At 41.0% G+C, this 14,674-nt stretch overlaps 1 protein-coding gene across 22 annotated transcripts in view; it reads right to left on the bottom strand.

The window, feature by feature from the left end:
- The window catches only part of GPHN (gephyrin), a 544,780-nt gene that overhangs the window by 504,114 nt on the left and 25,992 nt on the right, over positions 1 to 14,674 (bottom strand). The window lies entirely within an intron of this gene.

Genomic DNA, 14,674 nt, shown 5'->3' with positions numbered 1-14,674 from the left:
GAGGTTATAAATATTGGCTATGCACTGGTATCTTACATGTGTTGTATTCCTGGGTAATAGCACCAGATGGAATTTGTAGTAAGGCCAGACAGCTACTTATTGATGGCTCATCAAGGACACTTAGCTTTCACAGTGAGCCATAGAAGAAACTCATTCTGCCCAGACAGCTCTTCTTGTGGACGCCTAAGCAAAAATATGGACAATGGCTGCCCCTGTGATTCAAAGCATGTCAGGACATGGGATACGCTCACGTGACCCTGAACTCCATCTTGGGCCAGTAACTTTCCACAAACTAAGGCCGTGAGCTTTGCTTGGAATAGTAAAATTCCATGCACTTGGCAGAGGATATAAAAGACCCCGGAAACATCTCCATCTTGTCTTCATTTCCTGCTTCATTTCTCTGGACTGTATTTCTAACAAGGAAGCTTTTAACAAGGACTGATGACCCCCAGTATGATTGGATAACTTCCAGTGAGACTTTTGCAAGCTAGCAGTTTATTCCAACACTGTTATGAACCTGACCTATGAACACTGAAAAATCACTTTATGTGTATGATCTATTAACCATTATTAACTCCTCCTCTTCTTTTATTTTATTATTAAGCCCTTAGTTTTACTTACTAAAAGATTGGCAGCAGCATGATTATTGGATAAGATCAGAGTTATAAACTGACCTGGCTAAATGGTTGATCTCTTGGGATTAGACTGACCCTATATTTGATTAAATTGGTTTTCATAAAATCCTGTGTCTGGATGGTGAACCAGGGATAGAATGCCTAAGGTGACTGCACTTTTGATTTGTTAACTGGTGTGGTGATACAGAAGTATACATTTGTTATTGGCTTGGTATAATTTAATGATAGAATCATCACCAGTTTGGAGTGAATCTGCCCTATTTCTCAGCAGTGTGTTCTGAATTTGGCATTCTCAGCTGTGACCCACTGAGGCCCGGTGATACCTCTATACCTGAATATCTTTAGGAGCCTTAAAATACATATAAATACAATTTAGCTTGAGGAATCATTATTATACAATATTAGAAAATTCCCAAACCCAAAGGATTGAGCAGACTCTATATAGGATTTAGTATGGTTCTTCAGTATAGCAACCCACTGACAAACAGCTCACTCTGACAGACTTTAAAACAAAAACAAAACAAAAAAAGAAAAACATTTAATTTAGGGGCTGATCCTGCTTCCAGCGGACTCAACAAGCAAAGTTCAATTAAATTCAATAGAAGCAAGAGTAATCCCTAAATTAAAGAGGGAAAATTATCTTTCAAAAATAAAATAATTGTGCAGTTATGTGAAGAATGCTCCAGAAAGCAAGATAAAGACGACAACTGGCAGAGAACTGATTTGAAAGAATGGCTGCCTAGATCTTTTCCCCCCCAATTCTTATTTTGAAAAAATACTTTTAAAAAAATTGTTTCAATAGAAGGTGCAGGTGCTCAGCATTTCTGAATCAAGCCAGTTATATGTCAGAATGTACAAAGTCCAAGTAACTGGGCTTTACATGTTAATGACTTGTGCAGGAGCTAACAGGAAAGAAATCCAACTCCAACCGTCAAGTAAACCATGCAGCTATGACAAAGTTATTTCTATATTTGCTACTCCAAGCCCACAGTCCCTCCACAGTTCCTATGTTAGAATTCCCACCCATTGGTTCCACATAAGCAAAGATCCATTAGCTCTTTCCGACTGTAGGGGCTTGTCTATACTTGAAAATTGTTTTGGATTAATGAGTTTTTTGGTGATCAACTGCATTTGCATCCACACAGAAGTTTTTGTTTCAAACCATCTGGTGTCTCAACCCATGTTAATTAACCCAAACTGTAAGATTTGTTTTTCCAAAACAAGATAGATGTGGGATGCATTCCCACTCCAGATCTACTGTTCTGTCTCTGGCAGTCCTCCCACTGCTATCCCTCACTGCTTTGCTGCCCACCTGAATCAGATTGTCTATTTAATTGTGTGACCGCTACTTCTTTGAGGTCACCTTGAGAAGATGTCACCTCCCTGATTAAATGCTGGTGCACATCCAGGTAAGACTCTTTGTGAGAGAGAGGACAGGGACCGTCAAGAGATATGCAGGCACAGCTGCTGCGGATGGTAGGAAAAAATACAGCCCTACTGGAGAACACAGTGGCGCTTTCTTTACGGACACCACCCCAACCTAGCCATATCCCGTGCAGCAATCTAAGAATGCTGCATAGTGGGAGATACCCTTCACTTCCCCAATTCCTCACCAGCCCACAACACAGATTTCTTTGAGGATGTCAACAAGCATGTGGATAAAGGTGATCATGAATAAGGGTAATAGTAGAGCCCTGCTATTATGGCAGAGAGTCCACTTGGATGTTCAGAAAGCCTTTGCCAAGGAGCTGTTACCACTCAGGAAAGAGATCTTGGAGTTGTTGTGGATAATTCTCTAAAAACTTCAGATCAATGCACAGCAGCAGTCAAAGACTAACAGAATGCTAGGAACTATTAGAAAAGGGGTAGAAAATAAGACTGAAACTATCATAGTGCCACTGGATAAAACTATGGAGCTCCCACCCCTTGAATAATGTGTCCATTTCTGGTCATCCTGTCTCAATAAGGATAACTTAATAAGTGTAACTGGAAAAGGTACAGAGAAGGGCAACAAAGATGATCAAGGGTATGGAACAGCTTCCATACAAGGAGAGACTAAAAAAATGAAGTCTCTTCAGCTTAGAAAAGGGACAATTAATAAAAGATACAATAGAGGTCTATAAAATCATGAATGATGTTGAGAAAGTGAATAAAGAAGTGTTATTTACCCTTTGCCATAATACAAAAACCAGTGGTCACCTGATGAAATTAATAGGCAGCTGGTATAATACAAACAAGAGGAAATACTTTTTCACACAACACACAGTTAACCCATGGAACTTATTGCCCACATCCCTAACCAGCTGCAACTGTTCATAATGTTCATAAAGTCTGTCTACTTCCTGCACCCGCCTATCAATGAGGTTCTCTCCTTTACTTTCCCAGGGGTTGTGAAAAACATAGCAGGCAGCTATCACAAGGGGTAGATATTGCTGCACAGGCTCTAGCCTTGCCATGAGGTATCTCTATCGACCCTTCAGCCTTCCAAATCCACATTCTACTGTCATTCCGCAGCTGCTCAAGAGGAGCTGTTTAACTGTACTTTCTCCTATCCAACTGTTCAGTAAAAGTCTTTATAAACCAAGTAAGCAGAGGGCAAACTGAGTCTCCTAAAATGATAGGGACAACTTCCCTTTACAAAAACCGTATTGACTCTTCCTCAAAAACTGTGTTCATCTATGTATCTGATAATTCTGTTCTTTACTATAGTTTCTATCAATTTTCCCGGTACTAAAGTTGGGCAATTATAGGCCAGTGAGCCTAACAGAAGTAATTTAACCTGGGATAACAATGCAATGTGAATGCTCTGCTTTCAGAACAGTTATTCCCAATTACTTAATGTGGAAAAATGTAACTTGAAACAACTTTCAAGAGTAAAGATACCACCCCTCTTCTATACTGAACTTTGAGATCCTCAGAGAAAAGGCAGCAAGTATTTGTCTTCTAGTAGTGTGTCTCATCCACTTGTAAATATCTGGTCTTTTAGATTTTAAGCTTTTAAGGAAGTATTATTGATTGTATGTTTGTACAGTGCCTAACATAATGCGGCCTAAACTGGTTGTCACCTCTAAGGGTCTGCAATGTAAACATTAAATAATACATTTATAAATGATTCTCAAATACCCAGCAACTGTGTATAGTATTATTTGTACTATTAATTAATAAACCATACGTTTTAAAATCACGCTGGAGTAGTAGAGGCTAGTTATCAACAATTCAAACTAATTATAAAGGATTCAAGGACCAGATATTACCTTAATAGTCTAATCCCAGTGGATTTAGAAAGCACCTGTCCATCAGTGATCTAAGGCAGATAAGCACAAAGAGAACAACAGTGCTCACCACAACAAAGGCAAAAACTCATGGAAAGCACAGGGAATAGTATTCTCAGTAGAAAGCCCTTAACTGTGGATCATCATGATGTAGGAGCAGGATTTTATATTTGTACTCTAAAAATTAATTTTAGATTTGATCATCCTGCCAGCCACCCTTTTCGAATAGCAGAAAGGAATGACCCTCTGAGACATCAACAGAAACGCATCTGAGAGACTGCCGTGTCTGTACTGATGTTAAGGCAGGGACAGACCAGAACAATCCTTATGACTGATTATGGTCACGCTTTTGTTTTAGGATAAGATTTCATTACAGTAATTTGCTATAAGATCTTGCTTCTTGTATGCATTGCAAACTAAATTCTGTAAGATTCTTTAGTAACCATATAATCCTTTCCAAAATGTTATTCTGTCTAAAGGTCTCTGTAAGAGACTGTTTGTGTGAATGAGGAATGTATGCATCAGGACAAGATAAGGTGTGAAGGCCACTGTTATAGCCAGATGGTCAAGGAAGAAGGAGTGAAGAAACTTAAGGATACCAGAGAACCATCGACGTGCATCCATAAGTGAGGAAGAGCAGATTGACGACCCTGAAGTGGAGGCTGGCACCCCCAAAGAGAAGACAATTGATTACATCGAAATCAAGACAGGACGACCCTCTCGGAGGTGATTTGGAATGTTAACATCAAAAGATAACACCAATTAAGGTCACAAACCGACACAGCAAAATCCATAGACTTCAACAGAGGGGGAAAAAAAAAAGACTAAGAACAGGGTGCTTGGCCATGGGACTTTGGGTTTGTTTGCCACAACTCCAGGAGCATTGGATGGCGACCAACAGAGCCCGACTCCCCTCTGCAACCAATCTGGCTGGCCACTAGATTGATCCAGACTCTGGACTGGTACCTATAAATATTGACTGGCAGAAGCGAGTGAATGAGTGTGTGAGAGAGACTGAAAAGCATATGCTAACTGCTGTACTCTCAATAAATGCGGTGTGTTGCCTTTTCCCCTGAAAAAGATCCCATGTGCTTCTTATAAGCATAACAATGGAACATCTAAACAAAAAGAATTAGAATAAGCTTGATCCTGACTTTTCTCAAAAGACTACTGTCAGCAACACAGCCCAAAGATAAGTGAGGGAGAAAAGCAAAAAAGAGGCTGAATAACAAGGACTGGTGAATAACTTTGTGAACCACTTTAATGTAACTCTTACCTTTGGTGTCAAGATTCCTGGTGGTAAAAGCATTAGCAATACAGTACCTAAAAGAGAGGTGGTGGCTTGCAACACTGTTTTGCTACAATGTCTTCACTTGCACCAGTAATTCCCTTTTGGGAACCAAGCAATGAAGTGGGCAAAAGAGACCATGATTGAAACCCTTTAAAATCTCAGAAGTATACAAAGTATGCTCAGCCTAAGGGCTTGTCTACACTGGCAATTTACAGCGCTGCAACTTCCTTGCTCAGGGGTGTGAAAAAACACCCCCCTGAGCACAGCAAGTTTCAGCGCTGTAAAGCGCCGGTATAGAAAGTGCACCAGCACTGGTAGCTGCACTCCCAGCGCTAGTAGCTACACCTCTCAGGGAAGTGGTTTTTTTAAGAGCCTAGGTCAGAATCTGGTGGAGTAGGGTCCCCCTACCCCACCACTCATGAACTAAACCTACTAGGCAGGATTGCCACCAAGAACTGTGCCTATTAGTGGAGCTGCCACCTGGGGCCCTAACTACTAGGCAGGAGACCCTGCCTTCTGCCCACGGGGGGAAAAATAGTCAAAGCTTCTTGTTGAAGAAGCTGTGAGGAACTAACTAGATTCCTCTCTCTCTCTTCAATAACAAGACAATATACTAGGAATAAAAAGCATGGGTGAAGTATTTTTAATTTGCCAGCAGAGGAAGTTACCTGGATTATAAAAAAAAATTCTGAAGAGAAATCTTGGTGTTACTTCCATGAATGGGACTAATTTGTATAAAACTATCATGTTGAGAATAAATGAGCAGCAGGAAAAAAGGACTGAAAAAACTCTGGAAAAAGGGCAATTAAGGGATGGAGCTACAACTTATTTGTTTTTTTTTCTTGATAATGAAATGTTAAATTTAAGAAGTCTATTTTTGCACACTTTCTATCGTGGTATATATAGATGCCAAATGTGACCTAAATAGAGTGGTACTTCATAACTACTATTAATAAAGTGGGGGGCCCTACGTCTCCCAGAACAAGCACCTATAACCCTTTTCATCTATTCCCATCACAATGATGCAGCAAAACATGTAGCTATCCAACTCTAGATATCCCCAAACAAGTGCTTATTCAAGTTTCACCCTAAACTTGGGACAATAGGAAAAGATATCTTGATGTCCAGAAACCAAGGTAACGTAACTGCCAGAATCATGTCCCTTTCAAATGAGTCAAAACATTTTTCTCCAAGACATGGGCAATACAGAATCTTTGATATGTAACCAAACTTCCTCAAAATATTGATATTTTAAAAGCTCTCAAACTGTTGGTCAGATCAAGAATGAAAAAAAATCTTAAAAACTTTGTCTACACACAAACTTGCACAGGTTTTGTTAAACTAGGGCCAAGCCCCATGTAGATACTCTTATTTTGGTTTGACAGTGGCTTATTTGGTCTATCTTAAGCCTGTTCCAAACTGACTTTAACTAAACCACAATAAAGTCACTCTCAAACTGAAATAAAAGTCTCCATGTGTAGGTTTGCACTGGTTTTACTTCACATCTTTAGTTGAATAAGTGAAACTCTCCATGTAGTCAAACACTTTATAAGTAAGTTTTATTAATCAATTTTCCTTCTCTTATGCTGTTTTAAGACTCCACAAGCCTCTCAATATTAATTTTCCATATATACATGCCTCTATTCATTAAATTACAATGAAACTTGATTACAAGTACGTGTGTATTTGTTTTGACAGTATAATCATGTCTTGATTGCTTCACTAAAGAAAGTGGGAGTTTTTTCCCCTCACTATATACATGAGTATCTCTACATGGGCGGGTTTAGTCCACATTAACTTAAGCTGGTCTGATCTGAAAATGCCTGTGTACAGGACGCAACTTGTTAGAATGCACTAACTCTGCCCTTTTTGTGCACTCTTGAGTTGTCCTTAAAGGTGTACTAACTTTGATGTGAAATTGAGTTAGTGCAGTCTATTGTTTGTTGGCATGCAATGCTGCCATCGACTACTCCAGCTGTCCTCCAACTGCTATCCCACACTGTTTTGTGGGTGTGTATGACCAACATACCCACCTGTGTGCCCTCCACTGCTCAGGAGTCAAGCTGATTCCTCCCATTTAAAAGCTGGTGCAGTGCCAGGATTGGCTCATTTGCTCCCGGATTCCAACATACTGGCATCACAGCAATATTATTCCAGTCATCAGAGGAGGAACACAAGGAGGGGAGTGAAGAGATCTACTCAGAAACTCAGGATCACTTTGGAACTCCGGACCCTGAGAGTGGCCACGTAGAAATCCAGCCCAGGACTCTGGAGGCAGATCCTATCAAGGGAACCTCAGCATGTTAGTATTTATTTTTTAAAAATTATTATACTATACTGCTGTGCTTAACTTTTCCAGCCACAGACATTTTTGGCAGATGTGAGGCATTTTTGGCAGATGCCTTTCCAAGTCTCCAGCCCCCACCTCCCTTCCTATCTCCCTCTCCCCACACTATCCCCTTTTGTTTGTTCCCTCCATCATGTGTTTAAAATGGTGTCTGGACTGGCCAGGCAATCAGCTTCTGTCTCAAGCTAAAGCCACAATGACCACAGACTGTTTACAAGCCCATGACACAGAGGGCACCTATTTTCATTTTCTTTACCCACCTCTGTTCTGCCCAGTGAACACCCCTCTCCCACTCAAAACCCCATTTGCCTACTTAAAATGGCAGCCAGCAGGATGGCGCAGCTCCAACCTCAGCCCCACCTCCTGTTCCAAGCATAGTGAAACAATGAAAATATTCAGTTGTGCAAAATTTACTGGAACAGTGGCTATAAGAAAAAAGCTTTGGTTGTTAGTCTCAGTTTATATGATGTAGACATGGGCACTGAATGCCATTAAAGTAATAAGACTACAGATCCCTACAGGCTTGCTAAAAAAAGACTGTTTGAAACCTTAACTGCTCCCAATCAGTGCAAAACTAAATCTATTTTTCTCTACACTTTCAGAATGTCAACAGCTGAATGGCTGGCTAACCTGAGGGGCAGGGGGAGCAGGAGAAACAGAAATCAAAATAAGATTTTTCGGAAACCACACTGAAGACTCAAAAAACCTCACCAAAATCAACATACAGCTAGATGTTGTTTTTGAAGTCAGAGAGGGAAAAAGACAGGCAGATATCCAGAGAGAGCACTGAAGTGGCCAGAGACAGCTCAGTCATGGCCAAAGACACTGTAGAGAAAGACAAGGACATGAAGAGGCAACTACTGAATGCAATACAGAAGCAGATGCTCTTTTGGAGTGCTTGTTGCAAGCTGGCCCACAGACTATCCTGTCCTCTTAAATAGGATCCAGTCATATTCTGCAACAGCAGATGACCCCCAGATGTATCCCACAACTGTGTTCCCACATGCCATTTCCCTCCTTGGCCCCAACTCAGGGCAGCAAGAAGAACCACACCTGAAAACTTAGCTCTTTTGAGCTATCAAAAGCCCCTGGTAACGTTGAGCCTTGACACTCAACACCAGAAGACAGAAGAAGAAATGCAGGGACAAGACACATACTTGCCTATAAATTGGAGCCTTCTCTCCCACTATTATTGTGTGCTGCCATCCACTGCACTGTTTCACTTTACACCTGTTTTTCATTGTTGTTTTAATCAAAGATTTACTTCTAGTTGATTTATTTAAAAAAAATGTGAAGACAAAAACCATTAGAATACATTCATAAAGAACCTGCAATGTATGGTGTGACAGGTTCCCCTCAGAGTGCCACTTGGAACTGGGGTACCACTGAGCCCCCGCAACCCACCAGCCTGGGCTCTTTATACACTATATTGCTGTGACCAGCCTGCCAAACTCTCTCCCAGACTCCAGCGCACACATAAAGGTAGGAACACACCCAGCTGCAGTTACATACACACAGCCCTTGCACGTGAAACCTTTAACCAGCCCTCACATGGAAAGGCACAGCTAAGGCACCTCCCAGTTCCTAAGGCCCCCCCACAGAGTGTAAACCCAAATTTATACCGTCTTGCACTGCACAGAGATCTGTACAGCATAAGCTCATGAAATTCGCCCCCTCCCTCAATGTTGAGAGGAAATATACAACAGCTTTTTGCCTCAAGTTATGACTCCCACACACTGGTTTGTGAAGAAGCAAAAACAAATTTATTAACTACAAAAGATAGATTTTAAGTGAGTATAAGAGATAGAAAATAGATCAAAGCAGATTACCTAGCAAACGAACAAAACACACAAACTAATCTTAATATATTAAAGAAATTGCATATGAGTAGCAAATTCTCACCCTAAATGATGATTCGAGCAGCTGCAAAAATTCTTAAGGGGCCAGTTGCACTTACAGCTTAAAAACAAAGGTGTTCCTTTCGCAGGCTAAAAATCCCTTCAGCCTGAGTCCAGCACTTCTCCCCAGTCAGTCCTTGTTCCTCAGGTGTTTTCAGGAGTCTTCTTTGGGAGAGGAGTCAGTGAAGAATTTCGATGATGTCAATCCCTTGCCTTAAATAGCTTTTGCATATGACAGGAACCCTTTGTCTCCAAGCTTCGTTCCCATGCCAGGCAGTGGAAAAACACTGGTATTCCAAGACAGAGTCCAGCACCAGGTGACCTGGTCACCTGCCTCTGTAAGGTCCTAGCGGCCATAAATCGGAGGCTGTTTACAGCTTCCTCAGGAAGGCTCCCAGGTGAGAGATTAACTTCTTCTAAAACCTATTGTTTTCTCCTAATGGCCCTGTAATCTGAATGGGCTCTTCCCAGCCAACCATCTAGACTGATAGTCCTTTGCCTAGTGGGCATTCCCCAGGTGTAAACACATTTGTGATACAGATACATAGTCAATATTCCTAACTTCAGATACAAAAATGATGCATACATACAAACAGGATAATCATTTCAGTAAATCATAACCTTTCCAATGATCTCTCATATGAACTATCTTGCATGAAATACATTATGGTTATGTCATAATCATATCATAATAATACTACTGTGAAGAATATGGGTTGCAGTGTCACGCATGGTACACACAAAAAATATGAATTTTGCATAAATCAGATTTCTACAAAGAAAAAACACGTACACACACGACAAAATAACTCCAAAATGACTCCCATAACATGCCAATTCTACAATCCACAAAAAAAATCCTGCAGTGTTCACAGTCTGTCCCCCTCCCTTGCATTTTCACACCCCAGACTCAAAATGAGGACAATTAGGCATCCCTGACGATACTGCCCCGGTCATTTATATTTTCTAGTGGACACCTTGCTGGCTTCTCAAATGGCTGGGCAAATCTCAACATTACACCCTCCAACCCATGATTAAAACTTTCTTCCTTACTCTCACAAATATTGTGAAAAATATAACAATCAGCTATCATCTTAGGACATTATTTTTCTGTGGCTTTCAACTTAGCTCGTAAAACACCAACTTCCGTTAAGATGTCCAAAGGCACACTCCACTGTCATTCTGCAACTATTGATGCAACAGTTAAACAGTTCCTTCTTTTTATTCACGTGGCCTGTGAACAGCTTCATTAGCCACGGAAGCAGAGGATAAGCCAGGTCTCCCAGGATAACTGGACTATCTCCACAACATTAATGTCCATAGTGATCCTGAGGGCAAAGTCTCCTTTATTCATTAAGGTAAACGGAGCTGAATTCCAAAAAATCCTAGTATCATGGGCCTTTCAAAACCACTCTGTATTTATGTTTGTGAAATCTGCTATAGCAATCTGTGAGGCCTTGGAGAACCAGGGAAAAATACCTTTCTGTTTACAAACTCCAAGCCTGGTGCAGGAAGCACAACAAAGGCACATAGGTTCCATTAACTGCCCCCATACAGTTTTGGAATCCCGCCTGTGCAAAGCCATCAATAACCTACCTCCAGAGCATTACCAAGCTTTATAAACCTCCAATGACAATGGCACCTCCATAACAATGGCATCAACGATCGATTTCCCTATGCCAAACTGTTGGCTATGGATTTGTAACATTAAGGAGTGGACAGATTTCAGATGGCAATGGTGACTGGCTTCTCAACAGTTACAGGATATCACATGTTGGTATGCTGCCACTGCAGCTCTGGGGCTAGTTCAGAACAGATCTCAAAAAAGGTCGTCTTTGCCATCCTGAAACTCTGTTGCCACTTCCATCATCCTAGGTCTGCCGAACAGTCCTTTCCCCCTAATCAGCACTGGTTTCCTAAGCCCAGAAATGACACTGCGTTGTATAAAGATGCTCCACGAACAACTCGTTTAGTAGCAGTTGCTTAATGTTGCCCTCTTCTTCCTTGTCCTCCCACCTCTGCTACTGCTGCAGGAGCAGGAGCCACTACTGCAACCACATCATTTGCTACAAAGTGAAATCCAAAACCAAAGCCACCTGGCTCAGAAAGCTCAAATAAAATGCAAACTGCCTCTGCATATTCATGGTTGCCAACAAAGTGGTGCACAGAATTGTTGGATCCATGCTGGTCAACACAGTTCAAAAATGGCACTAATCTGCCAAGATAGAGAGGATCCATGAGACAGAGGGAGTGGAATCATGGGATTTTTGGAGTTTGACCCCAAATTCCAGAATTAAGATGGTTTCCTCCTGGCTTCTATTATGCATCCCACAATACGCAGCTCAACAGCAAAGCAAAGGATCATGGGATACCCTCCTACAAAGCAATTCGCTTACTGTGCACAAAGCCCCCCACCATGTGTACACAATGAGGAGAACTGAAAGAGGGCACAGCCGTCCTGTGTGCAGCTTGCACATTGTGCACCAACTAGTACATGTCAACTCAGTGCAGACTAAACCCCCTGTATAGACAGAGCCTATATCTAGCAAACTCACTCTTATTATCATCACCTCAAAAAAATAAAACTAATAGGTTTTCATTCCAAGCTAGAAAGTAGTTTTATCTGTTGTTACAAATCAGATAGTTGGCCTTTCGGTACCAATACATTTTATTTCATTTGGGTAATTCTGTGTATTTTATTCTAATGGAAACATCAAAAATTATTAATTAAATATGTTAGATGTAATTTAACTCAGAGAATGTATGGAACACTGCCACCAAACATGAGAACTATAAGATTTTGAAAAGTTGTTGCATTTTGGAAATAATAATCTTCTAATAATGTGAACTACATTATATAGAGACAGAAGAAAATATTGTAAGATATAAACACCCAACCTGGATGCAGCTTTAGGACATTAAAAAGAATTGAGTAAAGAATTCTGTATTAATAATATGGGTTAAAGAAAACAGTCCTGAAATGCATAAAACCTAAAATCATCTGGAAAAAGAAAAAGAAAAATCAAACAAGATTTTAGATATACTGACACTATCTAATGGACATCAACAGAAGCAGAACAAAAACCTGAGGATCAGAAATCTGAGAGTCAATATCCAATAGAAACAGGGGTAAGTCCCTGCTCCAGCCTCTCCCCCAAAAAGGTTATAAAAGTTCAGATGTCAAGAAAGAGCCTCCAGAGATGCTGAATCCAAGAGCAACAGAATCTATACAAAACTTAAGACTACACTAAGAGCAGCCTCACCCCTTATCCACTGATTACCAGAAACCAGAAAAAGTTGTGAGATTTCACTTAAATAAAAGATTGGCTCTCTTTTTGTTTTATTAATGATCTCAAAGTTACCTTGCTGGAGCTTCACTCCTTCGAGCAAGATCCTAAGGAACTGAATGTTGGGTTTTATTAAGGCTTTGTCTACCCTACAAACCTTACAGAAGCACACTGTACCACTGCAGCTGCGCCACTGTAAGGTCTCCCACGTAGTCGCTCTCTGCCAGCGGGAGAGAGCTCTCCCATTGGCATAATTGAACCAACCCTAACAAGCAGCAGTCTCACGCCAACATAGCGCTGTCCACACTAGAGTTTTTGTCACAAACTTTCGTAGGTAGAGAGATTTTTTTCACACCACTGACCAACAAAAGTTTTACTGACAAAAGTACTAGTGCAGACAAAGCCCAAGTAATTTAATATACAAGTTTCCTCTTTATAAATCCAAGCAAGGTAGCTTAAGAAAAACCCTAAAAATATATGTCAGAGGATAGCTGGCCCTCCAAAGGGGTGAGGGGTTACGCCTACCTGACAGGCTCCACGGAGGGAGGAGATGAGGCAACTTAGGTTCACCTGGGACTAATTAACTCATGAAGTAACTGGGAGGCAGTAAATTACACAGGGAAACACACAGACATTTTTAAAGGCTGCTACTCCCCGGGAGGGGTGGGGGATGTTGGCTAGAGAACAGAGGTTCCTAAGGAGAGGAACAGTTTTCAGAACAAAGAAACAAAGTTTCCAAGGGGAGGTCTTCTCAGGGGAAATCTGGTGAGAGAGTTCACCAGGAAAGGAAACCAAGGAAAATGCTCCTAGGTGGGAGGGGCACTGAAAGGAGAGAGAAAAGATTGCAAAGTCTCAGTGGAACCTAGCCCACCATGGAAGGACTTCACCTGGTAGCAGTAGAAGCCCCAGATCAGAGGAATTATATGCTGTTTCAAGGAAGGGCTGTTGTGGTTTGACTGTTGTGAGCATCTTGACACAGGAGGAGAGACCCTTCCTCATCTGATGACAAGAGACCCTGGCTCCAGAAGAGGGTTCTGGGTCAAGAGAGCCTTGCTAGTAAGGGATCTAGGCATAAGTGGAGTTGATGAGCTAGATGAACCATCTAGCCTAGTATCCTGTCTTCTAACAGTGGCCAATGCCAGGTACTTCAGAAGGAATAAACAGAACAGGCAACAATAAAGTGATCCATCCCGTCATCCACTCCCAGCTTCTGGCAATCAGAGGCTAGAGACACCTAGAGCATGGGGTTGCATCCTTGACCATTTGGCTAATATCCATTGATACTCCTATCTTCCATGAACTTATCTACTTGTTTGTTGAACCTTGTTACAGTTTTGGCCTTCACAACATTTCCGGGTTGACTGGGTGTTGTGTGAAGAAGTACTTGTTTTTTTTTGTTTGTTTTATTAATGCTGCTTATTAATTTCATTGGATTTAACCTTTGGGTTAAATAAACCAGACTTCTGAAGAGGTACTGTTCAATATACATCAGCTTCGCCGGGCATACTGAAAGTTCACTAGGGAAAACTGGGGCACAGATGTAATGGCCACCAAAGAACATTCCTTACAGCAAGGTCTTTTGCTATTATAAAACTAGTGCCTTCTAAAAAAAGTAATAGAAAATCTCAGGAACAACATTTATATAATACAGTCAGTCAAAATGCAACCATTTCTCCTTTGAGAGTTATTTTGGTGTGTGTTCAGAGTTAAAATACTCTAGAAATTTAGGTTTCAGAGTAGCAGCCGTGTTAGTCTGTATTCACAAAAACAAAAGAGTACTTGTGGCACCTTAGAATTTCTCCCTACGGCTAAATTCTGTGCCTTGCATAATGACAGGTTTCAGAGTAGTAGCTGAGTTAGTCTGTATTTGCAAAAAGAAAAGAGTACTAAGGTGTCACAAGTACTCCTTTTTGCAAATACAGACTAACACGACTGCTACTCTGA

Source organism: Dermochelys coriacea, chromosome 6 (genome assembly GCF_009764565.3).
Source record: "Dermochelys coriacea isolate rDerCor1 chromosome 6, rDerCor1.pri.v4, whole genome shotgun sequence".
NCBI classification, from domain to species: Eukaryota; Metazoa; Chordata; order Testudines; family Dermochelyidae; genus Dermochelys; species Dermochelys coriacea.
The sequence above is the reverse complement of the archived record's forward strand: the minus strand, read 5'-3'. Positions and strand labels throughout refer to the sequence as shown.